General features: G+C 39.4%; 1 long non-coding RNA gene and 1 pseudogene across 2 annotated transcripts in view; one reads left to right on the forward strand and one right to left on the reverse strand.

Moving 5' to 3' along the window:
• The first annotated feature begins 5,461 nt into the window (after positions 1-5,461).
• The window catches only part of LOC108284329, a 24,813-nt gene continuing 9,356 nt past the window's right edge, over positions 5,462-20,918 (forward strand). Inside the window, exons 1-3 of the long non-coding RNA XR_001817169.2 lie at positions 5,462-6,154; positions 7,759-7,917; positions 15,514-15,611. This is a non-coding gene — a long non-coding RNA (uncharacterized LOC108284329). The remainder of the gene's footprint in view (positions 6,155-7,758; positions 7,918-15,513; positions 15,612-20,918) is intronic.
• Positions 11,055-12,454, reverse strand: LOC108284313 (annotated as a pseudogene). The gene has a single exon (XR_001817163.1). The product of XR_001817163.1 is annotated as a signal peptidase complex subunit 2-like (transcript).

Below are 20,918 nucleotides of genomic sequence, written 5' to 3' on the forward strand. Positions count from 1 at the left end.
TGCTAATATCCTGCACATGTACCTATCAAGACGAGGTTGTCCATACTGAAATACGTTTTCTTTGTCCTAGAAGTGGGAACAGGTACAATTTATTGCCCTCTGAGTAGGAAATTGAGGTGGTTAAGTGCTTTACATAGTTTCTTTATCTAGGAGTATAAATCACTAGTAATGAAACAAGAGAGGAAATCACTAGAAATGAACAATCATAATAACAGGGTATATTATCACATTCACACTTTCCAGATTGGCTAATGCCACAGAGTTTGCATTATCAAATAACATCCACACAGTGACTTGCAGTTCCACAAACTTCTATAAAGTAAAATAACATTGGTTTGTACCTTCTTTTTTCCCTCATAGTATGAGAAATCCTTTTATTAAATGCTCTAAATTAGTCCTCTACAATAATTATGTTTAAAAAGAGTTAGAATGATCTTGGTGAATAATGATCTAAAATGGTAAAGAAAAGAGAGACAAAAGATAATAAAAATTTTGGGACATTCAGAAGGGAGAATGAATGAATAAAGAGATTAAGAGACCAGTTAAAAGACTTGCAAAGGTTGCCAGAAAATGATACAGGCTTATGCTAAGCTAGAAAAAGTTCATTTCAGAAACAGAATTTTTAAAGAAGACAAATCAACAGAACCCAATGAATCTTACATTAATCCTTAAAACTCAGCTAATTATTAAAACCAAATACTGGGTATACATCCTTGAGAAACTGAGAGTATAGGCAGTCCTCAATATTGCTTCATTTGAAGCCCATCAATGTGGTCATTTGTACTACATTTATTGATGCTGCTGCCTCCCTGCCCTATGTCATGACACCTCTCAAATATCAGCTGATGAATGAACTTTTTCAGTTTTTTATTTTATGGTACAGCTGCCCATAAGCCAATAGTTCAATTTTTGCAGAATCACCATCCTTGTCATTACTCGGAGAATTATTCATTCACTTATTCAAATGTGATTGCCTATTTTCATTATTATAAAAAAGCGAATGGGAAATGGGAAAATTAAAAGCCTAATAGTAATTATGAGAAGTGTTTGTCTCATAAACTCAAGTAAGACAAAGGTAGAAGTTATTAGACATGCCCAAAATGGCAAATTTTTTCGTCTGAATCAGACAGTTACTGAACTTGAACTGTTGAAATGAGGAGAAAATATCCAAAATTATGGAAAGTTTAAAGAAAGAAAAACTAAAGTGAGGAGTATACACTAAATGCTGTGTCTAAACAGCAAGGTATAATTAGAGATTTCATAATATATTTAGCTCTCTAGGGCCAGAATCCCTTAAAACATGTAGAATTTTATATAATCTTCAGACCTATTTTCAGGAATGTGTCCTTTCAGGAAAGAAGGAAAAACAGTATTGATATTGAACCAGTTACCATGTTCTGATCACATACAAAAACAGAGGCAGAAGCGTTTTCTAAACGGAAAAGCACAGGGCAAAGTCCGTTATTTTTGTTGGCATTGGCACTGCCATTCCAGTGCTCTGACACTGTCATTCCAAAAACCAAACCAAAACTATCCTAAAGGATAAGTTCAGCTCTTCATCATATTGCCTGCAAAAATGTTCAACATGTAACATTAATTCAGTGGCATTTGGTGTTTCATAAGTTCTCTTAGGATATTCTATCTTGTCCTTTTTCCACTCCAACTTATTTATTATTATTATTTGAGACAGAGTCTCTCTCTGTCACCCGTCGCCCAGGCTGGAGTGCAGCAGCACAATCTGAGCTCACTGCAACCTCTGCCTTCTGGGTTCAAGCGATTCTTGTGCCTCAGCCTCCCAAGCAATTGGGATTACAGGCCTGTGTTACCACTGCCAACTAATTTTTATATTTTTAGTAGAGACAGGGTTTCGCCATGTTGGCCAGGCTGGTCTAGGACTCCTGGCCTCAAGTGATTCACCCACCTCAGCCTCCCAAAGTGGTGGCGTTACTGGTGTTGAGCCACCGTGCCCAGCCCCACTCGAACTTATTAACTTCCTAGCCTACGTCTAGCCAAATTGGAAATTCCCAACTGGCTTTTCCATACCTTCCATATGTACACAATATTGTCCCAACCACTTTGTGTGCTAAGAAAATGTTGACTATCATTCATCCATTTACTTTTCTCCAACATTCTTTAGGCATTTATTACATAACTATTATGGGCCAGCCACTTGTATGATAAGGAATGATGAACTCACCAGTCTGTTCGAGACAGACATTCAGATAATAAACATGGTTTATTATCTGCATCTATACAAAATAATATAGCATCTATACAATGTGATAGATGCTATATTAAAGCTATCCACAAGAATGGGAACTCACATGAGATATCACTAAGTTTATGAGAGAATTGGGAAAAGCTTCAGAAGGAAAGTCTTCTAAAAGAATTTGAATAGTGTCTTAAAAGATGAATGGGTGGTAAGTCATTGGTTAGACAGGAAAGAGGGTCAAAGGCATTTTCGAACAGCATATGCAGCTGGGTCATGGAAGGGTGAAAGTGCACAAGATATTCTTGAGACAGTAACAAGATCAAGAGCAATGGGCTGGGGACCAGAGAAGCAGAAAATAACCCTGAGAAATGCTGCAAAGGTAGTCTTGTGTATCATGGCAAGGAGGTGAGATTTTATGTTATAAGCCAGTGTTTCTCCAAATGTGATCTGAGGTCATCTCTACCAGATTCACTTGAGGATCTTCTCAAAATGCAGATTATTGGACCTTACATCTGGGGTAAAGCCCTGGAATCTGTATTTTTTACATGCACCCAGGTAACACTGATGTTCACCATCCAGAGAGCTGCCAAAGATTTTTGAACAAGGGAGTAACATGATCAGATTTGCATTTTAGAAATATGCTATTAGACCAAGCAGACAATCACAAAGAAGGTAAAATTCACTATTGGTAAATGAGCATGTGACTTTGCTTTGCATTAGAATCACCCGGGGAACTTGTAAAAATGCAGACTTCACAACTCACAAAGACTTACTACATCAATTCAAGGCAGAAGGAGCTAGGGTTTATATTAGTTTGAACCATACAAAATTGCCATTTATGTAGGTCAAATATTAGCAATTTCTCATAGTTTACATTAACATGTTAACAAGTCTTCCCACTCCATGCTTCTGGTATGAACCAAAGTCTGAGAATAGTTACTGAAACACAGACAGAGCTAAACGCTTTTCCCTTTTTATTAATTATCAATGTCATTACTCACTTTAATATGCAAAGATGGAAGTAACATAATTTATGTACCTAAAATAAATGTTAAAAGAGAAAAGGAGGGGTTCAGAAACAGCCACCAATGAAGTAAGGCAGCTAATTTAAGGATTTTAGAGCCAGAAGGAACACTGGAGATTATTCCACTCTTTCCCCACCTCTCAACACAAGTTTATACATAATAAAAGTGATGCCTAAGTGGAGAAAAGCAATCTGCTTGAGGTTATAGGGAATATTTTGTTCAGTTTCGCAATGACATGTGCTTTTCATGTGTTCTTACGTGCATTTTAATGGGTATGAAAATTGTGCAGCTAAAAATACTTAGGATTTAACCTATAGAGTGCTAGGTCACACACTTGAAACCGGAGGAGGCACATGAAGCCAATACTCATGCTTAGCCACTTTTAAAATATAAAACCTAAAACAGTGCTTGACATGTAATAGTAAGTATTTAATAAATACTTACTGGGCAAATGAGTGACCTCTAAAAAATAGGTTAAAGAAAGTATATTAATGCAAAGGATTTCCAAGGAAGTATACAGGTAGTGAACTAAGTGTAGATTTCCCACCTCCTCACCTGTTCCAAGTAGTCTTCGGTGCTCATTCATGACCCACCACCCTATAAATCCCAGATCTACACCTTTATTTTTCCTACTGAAAGTGCCACAACAAAAAAAATAATACCAAGATCATGCCTGAGCTAAGTTTGACAATAGGTGGTAGTGAAGCTTACAGATGAGCACAGCCTTCAAAGTCCATCCCAATAGGAATAATAGCTAACACTTACTGACAGCTAATAGAAGCTATACTTGAGGGATTCAATGATAGTTAACGCTAGCTATACAATAACAATAGCTAATTTGTGCATAGTATGTGTCAGGCTTGTTAGCCCTTCACATCCATTCACTTATTTAATCCCTTTAACAATCCTCTGATGTAGGTGCTATTATTATCATTTTGATCTTATATATGTGGATAAACAGGTCAAGTAACTTGTCCAAAAATCATGCAACTGGAAAGTGGCAGAGCTGAGAGCTGAATCCAGACTGCCTGGTGCCTAGAGTTTACCAACTGAACCCTTTGACCTCTCAGCGGTAAAATTGAAAGTTCCCTGCAAGCTGACCTGTTGGAGCACTCATGTCAGGAAGACGACATTTCTGGATAATTTAATTTGGCCCCAGTCTTTTCATCCATAAGAAAGGAAACATTTTTATTTGGGAAGCCTATACACACAGTGAGACCCAGGATATAAAGGAGTAAGGCAAGAAGAACCAAGAAGAAATGTCATTCTCTTCTGCCTTGGCACAGCATGGTTGTCACTGCCTAAGAACAATGATAATGGCTAATTTTGGCTAATAAAATCTCAAACTTTGACTTTTCCCTAAAGAATGTGGAGGCTTGCATGAGGATATGTTTCTCAAGAAGCAGCAAAGATACCGCTGTCATTCATTTATTCAGCGCTGTCACTAAGAAAAATACTTCCAGAAAGAAAAATAAGGACAAAACACTTCCCTAAACTAGGCGTAAAAGTCCTCTAACAAAGGAATTTAAAAGAAAAAGATCAACACCGGATTTATCTTTCTTAAGTAACTATCACTTGAAAAACCGTCCCTTCCAGCACTCCCTAAGGAGCCAAACATACTGACAAGGCCCCTTTGGGCTAAGACTGCGAGCTCCCACCCCTACTGATCGCTGAGAACTCAGGAAGGGGAAGCATCCCTCCAACCTGGAGGTTATCTGCACAAGCTGAATACCAAGGACTGGAGAAAGAGAAGTTTAGAAAACAGTGACTGTCCCAGAGGGGAAGTTCAACTGACCTAGAAGAAAGGGCCCAGCTGAAACTGCTTTTCAAACTCAGTCCGATTTTCCCCAAATCTCCCTACATCCAGCTGTATCGCCAGGCAAAATGAAACAAACAGAGGCAAGGCAATACAAGGGCAGGAATTATGCAAAATAAAATGCGTAATGAGGATGTCTCTCCATCAAAAATACTCCAAGATTTTCCTACACAATCCCATGTAACAAAACCAAATGCAAACAGCAATAAACCCTTGAGAAGCACATAAACAACGCAGACTGAGTCCATCTCGCCCCAACTCACGCAGCACCTCGGCATCCAGGCTAAAGAAGATGTGCCCCCCGCCCAGGAGAAGACTTCCGGCGTCCGGCCAAGGTCCAGCAGCCGCCAAAGTTAACTTTGTCCAACTCTTACCCAGGTCCAGAGATCTTGAGAATCGCAACGCAACCTTTTCTCCCCGGTCTTCACCCAAAGCCAGCCAAGATACAAAATCTATTCCAAACAGCGCCGTTAGCGTCCAAGCAGCGTACCAGAAGAAAGCGATCTTTACAGTCTTCCTTCGGGCGCAAAGGTGGAGACTCGGGAAAGAGGAAAGTCTCAGCGCGTTCCCAAACCCCCAGTTTTGCGCACCGGGAAAGTACTTGCTGCAAACTTGAACAAGGTTTTCTCTGTCTGGCCTGAGATGCTGGAGGAGGAGGGGGGGTAACCCGAGCCGGGGCCGGGATTCGAGCAGTTGCCTCTGTTGCAGCTGCTACTGCCGGGGCAGTGGCCGCTGGGGGGTTGTCGCTTGGCGCCGCGCGCAGTCCCTAGCGCAACTCACAGGATCTTCCTGGCCCGACTCAGCCACCTCGATAGTGAGTCGCCCCTGTCTGAGCGGCTGCCACTGCCTGGGGGGGTGACCCCGCCAAAGGCCTAGTCGGGAAGTTAGCAAATGTTGGGGTCACCTCAGGGAGTGACCGAAGAGGTGGCAGAGTGGGTGTCCGCCTGAGTCCCAACCCACGATGGGTGCGAGTTCCTCGTCAGAGTCCCTGAGAGGTGTTCTAGACCCTCTGTAAAGATTTGTGGGACCGGGGCCGGGGCCCGAGCGGCCAACTGGAGTGGACGGCGCGTCCTCAGTGGTGTCAGGGGAGAAAGCGCAAAGGTGAGCGCCGGAAAGGATGGTGATTAAGCCGTGCCAGAGAGTGCGATGCGGCAGCAAAGTGCCTAGGAAGATGGGGCGAGGAGGTGAGGGCAGCGGGTGGAGGGTGGGACAGTCTGCTTTACCAGGGCGGAGCCGAGAGAGAACTCCCGGGACGCGCAGGAAAATCCCCACCGGTCCTCGGAGGCCTTGCGCAGCGATTTATTGGGGAATAGCTCCCTCTGCTGACCAGGCGAGGAGGCCCCAGGAGGCCCAGTGATGGAATGTTAAAACCATGAACAGGCGCTTCCATTTGTGGGTTGGACGGGAATTCTGAAATCTGCTTCTATGACTGTCCATCTTCCTCTTCCACACTAAAGAGTTTTCCAGCTTTTACAGGACCCCCCAAAATACAAACCTGATTGCTGCAAAGTTCTTTCTTATGTCGTTGAATTCTATCCCGCCTCTCCCCCACAAAACAAAAACAAAAACAGGCTTGTGCCCCATAACCACGCCAGATAATAGTCTCCTATGAGACTTCTCTTCCTCCCATTAATAAGAACTCTTGCTTTTTAGAGGGACTTCAACAGCATTCTCGTCCCTAGTCAATAACAACTCCTGGAAAATAGTATAGACTCCATATTATGCTCGAGTGGATAAAGGAATGGAATGAATGAACACAGATCTGTTTGAAGTCCCGCACCATCCTCTTTACTCTCCCTGGCAGTACACAGGAGAAGACTGTTTTGGTGTTGTTCGTTTGGTTCTTAACCAGTCATCATTGCCCCTTCTCTGGTACCAGTACCTCCATTTTTCTTAGAGGCACCACCCCTGCCACAAGGATGGCAGTCTGGGTGGGAAGGTCAGTCAGGATGGTCCAACTTTTCCCTGTCCAGAAGAGAGCACCTGACCTAAGCTAAGCACCTCAGACCCTCTCTGCTAGGAATCGGAACTTTGATCTGGGCAGCACAAGAACAAATAATTCTAGAGGTGATTGATCTACATGGCTGTTTTCTAAGGAAACTGGTGGTTAGTTCATGCCACTTATTACCCAAAGATATTTTGCTGTATGCTTTGTGAAACTTGGTTGCTCCACTTTCCTTTTAATTTTTTAGTCAACTTTATTGAGGCATAAGTTATGTTGAATATATTACACTCATATTAAGTGTACAGTTTCATGAGTTTTGAATAATGTATACACTCATGTAACCACTGCTTCAATCAAGATCATAAACAATTCTATCCCCAGATGGTTGTCTTTAAAGTCAACCCTCATCCTACTTCATATTTGGCCCACTTAGCTGTTTTCTGTAACTATAGATTAGATTTGTCTTTTCTAGCATTTCATAAGAGTGGAATCACTTACATATTCCTTTGTGTCTGACTTCCTTCACTCCACATAATGCTTTTGAAATTCGTTAATGTTGTGCCTGTATCTGAAGTTTGTTCCTTTTTATTGCTGACTAGTATTCCTTTGTATGGATATACCACAATTTGCTTACCAGTTTACCAAATGTTGATGGACAATGGGGATGTTTTCAATATGGGGTTATTATGAATAAAGCTGCTAGGAACATTCTTGAACAAGTCCTTTGTGGACTTACATTGTTATTTTTCTTATCTTACAGGAATAAAATTATTAATACAGTAACTGTGTGTTTAACGATACAGAGACGAACTGATTTCCAAAGTGGAAAACATTTTACATTCTCACCAGCAAGATATGAGAATTGCTTCACATCCTCATCAACACTGGGTAGTTTCTGTCTTCTTTTTTTGGCATTCTAGTGAGTATATTTCATTGTGGTTTTAATTTGCATTTCCCTGCTGACTAATAATGGTGACCATAAAAGATGTTTACCAGTTTTTCATGTGCTCTCATGCCAGCTGTTCTTTGATAAAGTGTCTGAATTTATTGCCCAATTTTTAAGAAAGTCTTTGGATTCTCATTATTGAGTTGTAGGAGTTCTTTATATACCGGATGTTTGTCAGATATATAGATGTAAAACAAATATACACTCCCAGTCTGTCTCTTGCCTTTCAATTTCTTAATAGTGTTTTTCAAACAGCAGTTTTTAATTTTGATGAAGTCCAATTTATCAAGTGTTTTTTTGTGTGTGGTTGTACTTGTTATGTTTTACGTTAATCTTTGCTTACTCTGGCTTCTTACAGAAGTTTATAGTTTTAGCTGTTATATTTAGGTGTATGATCTATTTGGTGTTAATTTTTGTGTATGGTATGAGGTAAGGGCTGAGGTTTATTATTGTCCACATGGATATCCAGTTGTTTTGACACCATTTGCTGAGAAGATTATCTTTTTTCCCATTGAGTAACCTGGATACCTTTACTGAATATCAATTGGCCATAGATGAATGAGTCTATTTCAGGACTCACTCATTATTCCTTTCATTTGATCTATATTTCTATTCTTATCCCAAAATCCTACTGTTTTGATTACTATAACTTTATAATAGGACTCCAACTTAGGTGTAATAGCTCTTCCAATTGTGCTCCTTTTAATTTTTTTTTCAAAATTTGTTTAGCTCTTCTGCTTTTGTTTTTGTTTGGTTTTCATCTTCTACATAAATTTCAGAATTAGCTTGTCAACCTTTTAAAAATTCACTTTTTTAATTGAGAGGGTCTTGAATCTATTTATCAATTTAAGTAGAATTGGCATTACAATATTGATTCCTCCAACCTATGAACATGTTATCTCTCTCCGTTAATTTAGGTGTTCTTTATTATTTCCAGCAATATTTTGTAGTTTTCAGCATAGCAGTATTACACATAATTTTAAAAAAGAATCCCTAAGTATTTTCTTTATTTTTGATATTTCATAAATGGAATTATTTTTGAGTTCTTGTTTCCAATTTTTCATTGCTGTATGGAGAAATACAGTGAATTTTGTACAGTAACCACACGTGGCTAAATTTACTTATTTGTTCTAATAGTTTTCTTTTTAAGTTTCCTTAGGATGTTCTATATGCTCTGCTTCTTTTATTTGTCTTCCCTTATTACACTGGGTAGGATGCCCAGTACAATGCTGAATACAAATGGCAAAATTTAGTGTCCCAGCCTTATTGCTCATCATAAACCAAAAGCAATCAGTCTTGTACCATTAAGTAGGATGTTAGTTGTAAGTTTCATTACACTCTCTTTATTAATTGAGAAATTTCCTTCTATTTATAGTTCATTAGAAATTGTTTATTTTACCAGGAGTGAGTACTGAATTTTGTCAATTTTTTTCTGCATCAGTTGAAATTATTATATAGTTTTTCTCCTTTTTTCTGTTAGTTGATTGAACTATTTATTAAACTTGCCTTGCATTCTTGGGTTAAAGCTTACTTGGTTAGTGTAATGGATTATACATTTGATATGCTGTCGGATTTGATTTGCTAAAATTTGTTCAGGATATTTGTGTCCATACTCATTAAAATTATTGGTCTGCATTTTTTTCTTGTGATCTCTTTGTCTGGTTAGAAGTTCATCAATTTTTAAAAATCTATTCAAAGGATTGGCCTTTAGTTTCGTTGATGTTTTTCTATTACTTACACATTTTCTACTTTGTTGATTTTAGCTCTCACCTTTACTATTTCCTTCCTTCCACATACATTAGATTTATTTTTTCCTTTAATTTCTTAAAGTCAAATTTTTGCTTATTGATTTTTAGATTTTTTTCTATAGAAGCATTTAAAATCATAAACTTCTTTCTAAGAAGTACTGTAACCATGTTCCATAAATTTTGATAACCTTTTTATATAGTTCAAAATATTTTTTTCTTTAACCCATAGGTTATATAAAACATTGGTATTTAATTTCCATATTTGGGGGAATTTTTAGATATTTGTTTATATATTCTGTAAATACATAATGTCTTACATAATGTCTTATAATGTCTTATGTATTTACAGAATACATGTCAATATTTGTTACAAGCATAGAGTATGTTATGAGGGGAGCATCTCAGATTTTCATCGCCTTGAGCACTTATCATTACTATGTGTTAGGAACATTTCTAGTCCTCTCTTCTAGCTACTTTGAAATGTACAACACATGGCTACTAACAGTAGTCACCCTACTCTTCTATTGAACATTAGATCCTATAACTTCTATCTAACTGAATGTTTATGCCTATTAACCAACCTCTCTTCATGTCTTCCTCTCACTTACATGCTCTTCCCAACATTTAGTATCCACTTTCTACCTTCAAAAGATCAACTTAGCTTCCTTATATGAGTGAAAACACAATATTCATCTTTCTGTATTTGACTTATTTCACTTAATGTCCTCCAGGTCCATCCATGTTGCTGCAAATAACATGATTCCATTCTTTTTTATGGCTGAATAGTATTCCACTTTGTATATATACCACATTTTTTAATCCATTCATCAATTGATGGGTGCTTACATGGATTCCATATCTTTCCTATTATGAATAGTGCTACAATAAACATGGGGCACAAGTATCATTCTGATACATTGATTTCATTTCCTTTTATTAAATACCCAGTAATGGGATTCAGATACATTTTTATTTAATTTAATTTTATTACAGCCAGGGAGAATAGTTCATCTTATTTCAATGCTTTTAAATGTACTGAGACTTGCTTTATGGTGAAAATATGGTTTTTCTCAGCAAATGGTTCATGTGCACCTGAAAAGAATGTACAGCTTCTGCTGCTGGTGGGTAGATTGTTCTAAAAATGTCAACTGGGTCTCATTAGTCAACACTGTTGCTCAAGTCTTCTATTTCCTTTCTAATTTTTACTACCTTTATTGTGAATACTACAACATTACTAATACAATCTTAGATTAAGTGATTTTTTCATTGGTGGTAACTCTATCACTCTGTTAACATATAATTTATAATTTACTAAAATTCCAATTATTTTTCATATTTGCTATTAATCTTGACTTCTTTTTCTTTCCACATCTTCCTTCCTTTTATTGAAAAAAATTTTAGAAAATGGCAGTTAATAAAAGGCACAAACAAATCAATAGGGATATACTGGTGGAAAACACAATATAAAACTAAAATGCCATTGGCTTCTTTAATTGGTTAAGAGCACAAAATATAACAGGCAGAAGATGCTCTTCTCCTTATCTGTTTCAAACAAATTAAAAAGCTATGTGTTTTTTAAATTCTCCCCAAATCAGATATATAAACACCCACAAAAATAGTGTGTAAAGGAAAGCTGTCATACACAAGAAGTTGTATACTGAATTATTCAAGGAAACACACGTTGAAATAGGAATTAACAGAGTCAGCAACAGATTAATAATTTTTTAAAACTGAGTCTTAATATGCTACATAGCCCAAAGCTATATTATATAAAGTACTGCTAGGCACAAAGGAAAGTCTGTACAGCTTTTAGCAAAACTGCTTTCCCAAAAAGCAAATTAAAATAATGCAATAGCAGACCAAGGAGACTACAGCTAGTCATCAGAGCTAAAACTTCTCATATCTCTGTCAGAAAATCTTCTTTATCCAGAATAAACTAAAATTTCAGGACAAAACAGGGACTTGTTAACATTTCTTACTTTACCCATTTTAAGTTCTTTTTATCTCCTCCACCCCCAAGAGCAGTAATTCAGCAAGATTCAGCAGAAAGAGGGCTACTTTTAGAATTGGCTATTTTATTTTTCTTTCTATGACGAGACTGTCATGGAGTCTGGATATTTCAGGCTCATATGCATCCATGACCAGTGTCCCACTGTGGTCAAAAAACTTAGCAATGGACTTGGTGAACTCGGCTTCCCGCTGCTGCTTTGTTCTCCCACTGATGAAGGTCAGCTTCAAGGCGTATTTGTCATCAAACCTTTTGAGACTGGAGGGCAGCTGCCAAACATCATCAGGATCCATTCCTGTAGGATCTTTCCTGTGGGCCACAAGAAAGATGCTGTTCTCCTTATATGAGGTACAAATGGTCAGAATCCCCATCATCACAAAAGAGGATATGACGCACAAAGCCAAAACGGGTTTGGACTCTGGAAAGGGTTGCATACAATCCCAAATCAAAGCCACTATGGCAAAGACACAGGAGATTGTACAGATGGTGAGGCGACCGTCAATTAGACCAAAATTCTCCACATATTTGTATTTTTCCAGAAGTACCTTTTTGGCAGAGTCATCCAAAGAGTTTTTCACGGCTGACCATCCCACTTGTCAATTTTTACAGGCTTATCGTCTATCTGCCACTTATCCAACAAGCCGCTACGGCCAGTGCCCGCCCCGCAGCTGGAACCACCGCCAGCCCCAGCGGCCTCCGCCACCGCCGCTTCTCCCGCCTGCGCAGCTGCCGCCGCCATCTTGTCCGCCTCTGCGTCTCCCCTAATCTTGACTTCTTAAAATATTATTTGTATTTTTAGTTGAGAATTTCATAGTAATTTTATAAGACTGTTCACTTAGAGCTATCAAATTCCATTTTTGCACATGCAGTCCCTCTTTAGAGCCTATCAAGGTCTTGGTGGAGCTCATTCTTTTCCTAATATGTTAGCTAGCCAGCTTGAAATCATATTTGGAGTTGATACAGAAAGCCATGATGCTCTTGAGCAAATAATTATTAGACATGTAGACATGGATAAAGTCAAATGCAGATTGTAACAGAGACTTTCTTCTCCATTTATATTTTTTCACATCCTGTAGTACAGTCATTCAATCGCTGATAAATTCTACAACTCTATTATTATTACACCCAGCCTACTTTCTTCATCTGATCCACAAGGATTTTACGGGATATTTTTCAATTACCTTTTAAATCCAGATGTATTCTCATTTGTTCCATTTACCTGTCTGCTAATATTTTGAATAAAGAAAACTAAGCCTACCAGTTCTACCTCTTAGCAAACAAGGTTGGCTTCTTATACCCATGATTTCCTTTCTGTAGTGCTCTCAAATTATGCTTCTAAATTAATGATTTAAAAGCTTGCTTAGTTACAGCAATAGACTAGAGTTCACAGAATTTACTACTTCTTCCCACTTAAAAAAATAGAAGTGGGGGTTACTGCAGGGTGTAAACTCATAAGTATGGCAGAAGGTTATCATTTTTTTTTTACTTCATTCACTTCTAACAAGAGGCATGTATAATTATTTCTGCTTTACAGGTAAGAAAATGAAGGCTCAGAGAGATCAATTATCTTGCCCATGATCCCATATCTAGTGAGTGGCAGAGGCAGGACTGACCCTGGGTCTAGCTTCAAAGCTTATGTTCTCTCTACCACTTCACCTGCCTCAGAACTACGTCTGTTTATTCTGGTCTTCTGATTGCTCACTGTGGTTCTTCAAATCTCACCATTGTGCTATGTTTAAACACCTTTTCCCCATAATCACTGAAAATCTGCACTGAAAAAAAAAATGCTCAGGAGCCTCGGACACTCTTGTGTGTACGCAGCTTTATCTCTCCCAACAACACAAATGCCAAAAAGATAGGTCTCAGCCGAGGGACACAGAGGATTAGAAAGGTGGGGTTCTTGGCCCATGAGTGTCCTCCTATATACCTTCATTTCAGTATTCTTCCAGTCCTAGATATTTTTTAAGCTCCCTTCTCCAGTAGGACTTTTGTCCACATTTTTGAAAAGATCACTATCTTTTAAAGGTAGTGGAGGAAGGAAGGGAAGAGCAGAGCAACGGATAGGGAAATTGTATTTGCAGCCCTTGACCCTGTATCAGGAGTTAGGAGTACTTTTATGTCTTCTTGATGCAACATGTCTTCACAGATGTCAGGCAATCCTGGTATTCTTATTGAAAGGGCCAATCCTTTGAACAGGATTCCAAATTCATCATCTTATTTCCCCTAGCTTAGTGTTTCCCCCAACCAAAGAAGTTTTAATATGATCCACAGTAAGAAGTACATTTCTCATCATGACCAAATTCCTATCTTTATAAGTATATATTTAGAACAAGTTTCATGAAACAACACTTACTCTTACCATACAGAATGTCCTCTCATGTTTTCTTAACGATGCTTCTCAAACTTTAACGTGCATGTTCTGTTCATCAGCTAGAGATTTTGTTAAATATGAGGTTCTGATTCAGTTTCCAGGGTGCAGCCTGCATTTTAACATATTCCTTCGTGGATGCTTCTGTTTCTTAGATTGCACTTTGATAGCAAAGTATTCTGTATTGTTCTATTTAAATGTTAAATTACTTTCAGGACTTCCAAATGTGTCTGGACTGGCAGTTTGTAAGAGCATTGCTGGTGTATTGGGGCAGCACGCCTATCTAGGATATTCTTGTAAACGTAGACTTACTGTGGAGTGAGTTCATGCTTGGAAGTAGTTCAGCAAGAAACAGGCTTTATCTTCCATATACCAAGACCATAGAAGTAAAGACATGAATATCTTCCTTAAATTGCTTTTTATAATTTCAACATTTGATACAGTGAATACATCTATTACAATTTGAAATAAATATATCCAAGTATTCTGCATAATGAGGACTTATGAATGTGTGTGAAAAGAAAGTTGCAGAAGTTAACTGAAGGTGAATATGGCAATGATGAAAGAATCAAGGGGGAAAAAAACATTTCCTGTAGTGTGATCTTCTTTTGTCTGTAATATGAATGCATACTGTCTCAGTAAGAGTTCTTGTTTTCAAGTAACAGAAACTAACTCCAGCTAGCTTAATAAAAACAACATTGAGGGATTCCAGAAGAGTCGGCAGCTGGGAGGACCAAAGTTAAAAATGAGCAAGAACCCCTTTAGAAGACTGGGGAAAAAAGAATCAAAGCCACAGTCTCAGAGCTGAACCAATCTGGACAGGCTGTCCCTGCTGAGATGAATGAACTTGAACCATTTCTTTCCTTAGTCTTCGCATCATGCTCTTAAGATCAAAGTCACAGGAGAGAGCATTCATTTGGCTGAATTTATGTTTTGCACTCCCTCCTGGCTGTTATGAGAAAACAGGAAGGATTTGGCCCTTCAAACTTACATAGTGGGACAGATGGCCTGATACACAATCCTTCTAGGAGCATAGAAAAGTGGGGAGATGAGATCTCCCAAAAGGAAAACAGGATACTACTGGGAAAAGGAAATACTAGGTTAGTGCAAAAGTAATTGAGAGTTTTGCCATTAAAAGTAATTAAAAGTAATGGGAAAGCATGCGATTACTTTTGCACCAATGCAATAGATTCTAAGTCATCAATAAACTGTACTGGACAAGCGCTGTGAATTGGTCAGGCCCTTATTACAAGTATAGCAGGAAAGTAAATGGGATTTCAATTTTGGGTGAACCAGAGGTGTAGTCTCATAGAGTAAATCGTAATTGGTGTACATTCTAAGTACATCCAAATCCACTCCTTGCACAACTTAATAAAAGGCATCAGAAAACCAATTCTGACATCACCACCACCACCACTCCAACCCCTATCCTTTTTCCCTTATAGAAGAAAACTAAGGAACTCAAGAGGAGTCATCAGAATTCCTGCCATGTGGGAGACATCAACCCCACTGGTGACTTTTTTTTCTGCTCCACATATTAGAGGTAAGAGGAATATTTCTTCCCTCTCTATGGCAAGTTAAGTGAAAATGGAGGGGGAAGCAAGAGAAACAATCACAGCGATGAAGAATGCTAGCAAGAGGTAGAAGCCAGCATCTCCAACCCTAGTTAGACCTCTGTGAGGTAGAACAGGCAGATTTACTCTCCCCACACATTTCAACAGAAGAAAGTAATTGGAAAAGACAGCAGGCACGTTCTGTTCCCACCGTTTGGTGATGCGAGGATGCCTGAGTTTCCTTAGGGCCAAAATGACACCACAGGAGATATCTGGGCTTAAGCAATCTTGACGTTACCCTGCCTAGGAGGGCTGCCTGCTACTGGAGGAGCCAAGTCAAGGAGCAGGAGCTGAAGGTGGACGGTGCAGAAGAATCTGGGTTGTGGGCAACACCCACATCAGATGCCCATGCAACTGGGGCCCCTGCCAAGCCTAATGAAGAGCCTGCCCATGCCCTGCCCTTCAGCAGTGTCCAGACATCGGCCACAGGCACATTTGGCCATCCAGTGTGCACCACAGCAGCAGCAGCTAAGCAAATGCCTGTCCTTTCCCTCATCCGTGCTCCAAGACCCCAACACTCTGGGAGATACGGAAAAGATGAAGGAAGAGCAGGAAGTAGAGAGGAGCAGGAGAGAAGCAACATACTCAAGATTCCCCCAGGGTAGGAGCACATGCACCTGGTCACATCTAGACTGACAGGAAGAGTGAAAACATGAAAATGATATGAGACTCAAGCTATAAACTTGACTTTTTTAAACCTGAAAGTGTCTGAAATGCCACAGATGCTTCCTGAGACGTCGTGAAGGGACAGAAGTCTCTCATCAAAGCATGCTTGAAAACAATGAGGAGAAATCAGATAAGAGGGTTTCATGTTAGTATCCCACTAACTCCAATAAACTGGTTGCACAGCAAAAGAAAAGAAAAGAAAAAAAAAACCTGACTTCCAGTACTATAAGCAGAAAAGGAATTTATCGAGATGCTACTGGGTGCTCAGTGTAACACCCAGAGGGGCTGGAAGACTAGGTTAGGAAGATGGTGCAGGGACACAATAAAGTTCTGCTTTCAGAGTTAACATCATTCCTTGGAACTGGTCTGGGAAAGCTCTGCCAGTGGATGCCAGATGCCAGAATTCTCACCATCAACACCTCCAGCCCCGGACACTGACTCTGAGGCAACCACTGCCTCTGGGAATAGCAGGTTGCTGACTTCCCTGAGCTGCCGAAAGAATTCTCCATTGTCCGAGGTTCCAATTCAAAGCCCAGGGCTGATGCACCTGATTGGCCGAGCTCCAGACGCATGCGCAAGGCCACTTAGGAAAGGAGTCCAAAGAAGCCGGTATATGCACTTTGTTATTTCTCTCCTGCGAGAAACGCTCTTCCTCTCAGGAAGTCTCTGAAGCAGGGTTGCTATTAGCCCATACGGTGCTTTGTGCGAAATGAGGAATATGCAAGCCTCTACTTGGGAAAATAAGCAGGAATCTTTCCTGTCTCCGGTGGCTACAGAACACTGTCGAGGATCAGGGATCACAGCATGCCTGCATTTCGGCCTCACGTGCCCTCTCTGCTGGGAGTCTTTGTGCAGTGCACAAACTGCACGAGTGTATGTAGTAGCCCTGCTCATAAGGTGAGCGTTTCTCAAATATAAACGGGGATGCAACTGAGGTAACAGATACATACTACAGGAAGTCATCAGACTTATGGAGAAACACAGGTAACAAATGTTGAGCACACAGCTTGATGGCGACCAGTGGAGAGATGCGGTTATGAAACCAAGACAAGTGAACAAAAGCCAGGCAACTACTGGGCTTTGCTGAGCACACACTTCCTGTATTAATAAAACTGAACCACCATCATGAGGAGCATCTCTTTGCATCTCGTATGGAATTTGTCCTCCAAAGAATGGAGGCACCAAGTAATACTGACAGAGAGTAGGCACATCTGAATCATCACGCAGAATTACTTAGAACCAGCAAATGTTTAATCAGCATAAATGTTACTATTTACACTACCACCCCTCCTGAAAGAGAGGATCATTTTCTTATATTTAACAAAGATTTATGAAAAATCTTGTATGTTTTCATGTTAAAATTAATATTCATTTGTTCACAATTGCAACAGTAACTAAGCCAAGTGTTTTTGAGAGAAAACTGTATATTATTTTAATACAATATAATAATATATAAACTCTTTTGCCCACATATTCATGATCAAATTAAAAGTAAACACTAGTAAGTTCTTGCTGTTTTCATCCTGAAAGTAATAGAAATAGAAAAGACAAAGAGATTGATCAGATCATTTGATATCAACTAGTCAGGAGAGAAAAAGCAGATTTGATTCAATTAAATGATTTGTCTATAACACCATCCTGCATCAGATCAATTGTATTGTGCATGTATTACACAGTCAAGCTTCTAGGTTGACTGATTTTATAGATACTATGTCTGGAGTCTCTTTCTATAGTGGAGTGCTAGGTTGAAAGTCTATTTTGGGAGGGTTCAAATTAGCATGGAAGGAGGAGTATTTGACACAGAGTATTGTCTTTCAAGTTTTATTCTAAACAACAGCAGCAAAAAAAAAAAAAAAAAGGCAGTAATTAAACAGGGATATAAGATCACAGGAGAGTTTTCTGAGGTGGAAGGAATGCTGTTTCCCCATGCTGTTGGGAGTGACCCATGGAGATACAGTGTGGCTGAGGGGTGACTCACTATCACTCCAACATTATTTCTGAGCATTCTTGGCTATTTTAATATTCTCTGCGGATGGCCTTTTCAACAGTCCTGGGCTCTAGCTTCCAGAATCTCCTTTCTTCCAGTGATCCTGTTTTCCATCCTACCTCAGCCACTCACTACTATTGCCACAACCTAGACTTGCAGCCTCTTAATCTCAGCCATAAAAAAGGATGAGTTTATGTCCTTTGCAGGGACATGGGTGAAGCTGGAAACCATCATTCTCAGCAAACCAACACAGGAACAGAAAACAGAACACCGCATGTTCTCACTCATAAGTGGGAGCTGAACAAGAAGAACACATGGACACAGGGAGGAGAGCATCACACACTGTGGGGCAATGATGGAGAAATATCTAATGTCGATTTGATGGGTTGATGGATACAGCAAACCACCATGGCACATGTATATCTATGTAACAAACCTGCATGTTCTGCACATGTACCCAATAACTTAAAGTATAAAAATAGTAATAATAATTGTAGCCTCCCTATAATCTCAATTTCAAGCACCTCACTCTTCCATTATTATTTTTCTAACTTTCTTGTTCGCTCAGTCTGCATCACCAACTCAAATAATTCTAATACATCAGTATCCAAGTCCACCGATCCTAGCCTTTTCATGTTCCTCAACATTTTAAGTTTTTGCCTCCCTCCTTACTCGGCTTAAATACCATGTCAGTCATCATGGTAATTTAATTCCATACACTCAACTGATTTGCCCCTCTCTTGCATTTTACTCACCCAGAAAAATCCCAGTGCTGGTTCAGTCCAACTCTCCACGAACTCCATGGTGGCACTGGTGCAGTTTAATGTGTTGGAGAAAAATAGAAATACAAACATTAATGAGCATCAGTCTAAATTCATGACTACTAGCACTAAGCAGAACCTTGGCACTACCCAGCAATCCAATCATATCTCCTTAGTTCACTTGCTCTTCCATTCTTCTATATGGTGATCTTCTCTCTTTTCAAACATCCAATATCTCTTCTTTCATATTCACTGTCAGTTGAAGACCCTGCTCCTCATTTCCCTATTTCACTGAGAAAACTGAAGCAATTAGAGGAGATTCTCCACAAACTTCTACGACTACAGGTGGTCACCCACCTTCATGTCTGGTTGTGTGCCTTGCCTTCCCTCCTGATGAACTGACCGTTCTCTTATTTAAGGCCATCCTCTGCACTTATGCACTAAGTTTATTCCCTTGGGCCTCCCAAGTGACGTGGATTTCTCCCTCTCTTTCCTGCATTATTATTCTCTCCTCTCAGCAGGAGTACTCCCATCAGTATTCCAAAATATTATTACTTCTTCCATTTAAAAAAAGCATGCTGTTTGGACCCATTTTCCTCCTTCAGCTATTCTCTTCACTGTAAACTCCTTGAATTAAATTTTTAAACTTACTATATGCATATTTTTTTCCTTCTATTCTCTCTTATATCTCCTCTAATCAGGGTTTTGGCTTCCAACCCTCAATTTAATACTGCTCTCTTTTTTTCAAGGTAATCAAATGAGATCCAAGTTGCTGAAACCAATTGTCAGAAACATTTTCTCTCCCCTTCATTGAATATCTTTCTTGACTTGACATCCAGGATACATGACTTTTATAGTTTTCCCTTTTTCTCTATGGTGGCTTCTTCTGCGACCTTTGTTGGTTTCTTCACATCTTTCCAACCACTAAATTTTGAGGTGCCCAGGTCTCAATCATTGGATCACTTTTCTTTTCTAGCTGCAATAACTCCATAGACTATCTCATCCACTCAGAACCATAAATACCATTCCTTTAGTGACCACTCCTAAATATAGACCTTCAGCCTTGACCTCTGCCCAACTGCCTCCTGGACATCACCTCTCAGTTCACAGATGGGCATCTCAAAACTAATATGTTCAAAACCCAACTCCTAATTTTCCCACAAAAGTCTGCCCTTCCCAAATTCATCCCATTCATCTCCATCTCAGCAAGTGGCATCTTTATCCTTTCATCTGCTCAGATCAAAAACTTGGTGTCACCCTTAGTTGCTGTTTCTCTCACACTCACCATTAAAACTATAAGCAAACTCTATAGGCTCTAACTTCAAAATATATTCATCAACCTACTCCAGACCTCCATCATTACCCTGAATTAATACAGTGGTCTCTTTATTGTTCTCCCTGTTTCTGACTTTAACCCCCTACCAATCACTCCCAGCACCACAAAGTGATCTTGTTAAAACAGAAGTTAGATCAGGTTTCTCTCTTGCTCTAGCCCCCATGTCCTCCCATCTTAGAGTCAAAATCTTCACAATGCCTCTGTTTTAAGTCTTGTTCTCCAGAAAATAGACTCTGAGATGGAGATCTGTAGGCAGGAGGTTTATTGGGTTTGCTCTTGGGAACAACACTTGTAAGGAAGTGAGGAAGCAAAATTGGGCAGAAGGACCAGTGGACTATGGTATAGTTACAACAGGCCCTCAGAGGTGGCCTGAATTGAGGCAAGGGAACCCAACTCTTTTTTTTTTTTTTTTTAAATGCATTGATTTTACTTTAGGTGCATACTGTATCTGGCATTTCTCCCCACATTATCCCTCCCCACCTTCCCC

This window comes from Cebus imitator, unplaced genomic scaffold, assembly GCF_001604975.1.
Source record: "Cebus imitator isolate Cc_AM_T3 unplaced genomic scaffold, Cebus_imitator-1.0 Scaffold275, whole genome shotgun sequence".
NCBI classification, from domain to species: domain Eukaryota; kingdom Metazoa; phylum Chordata; class Mammalia; order Primates; family Cebidae; genus Cebus; species Cebus imitator.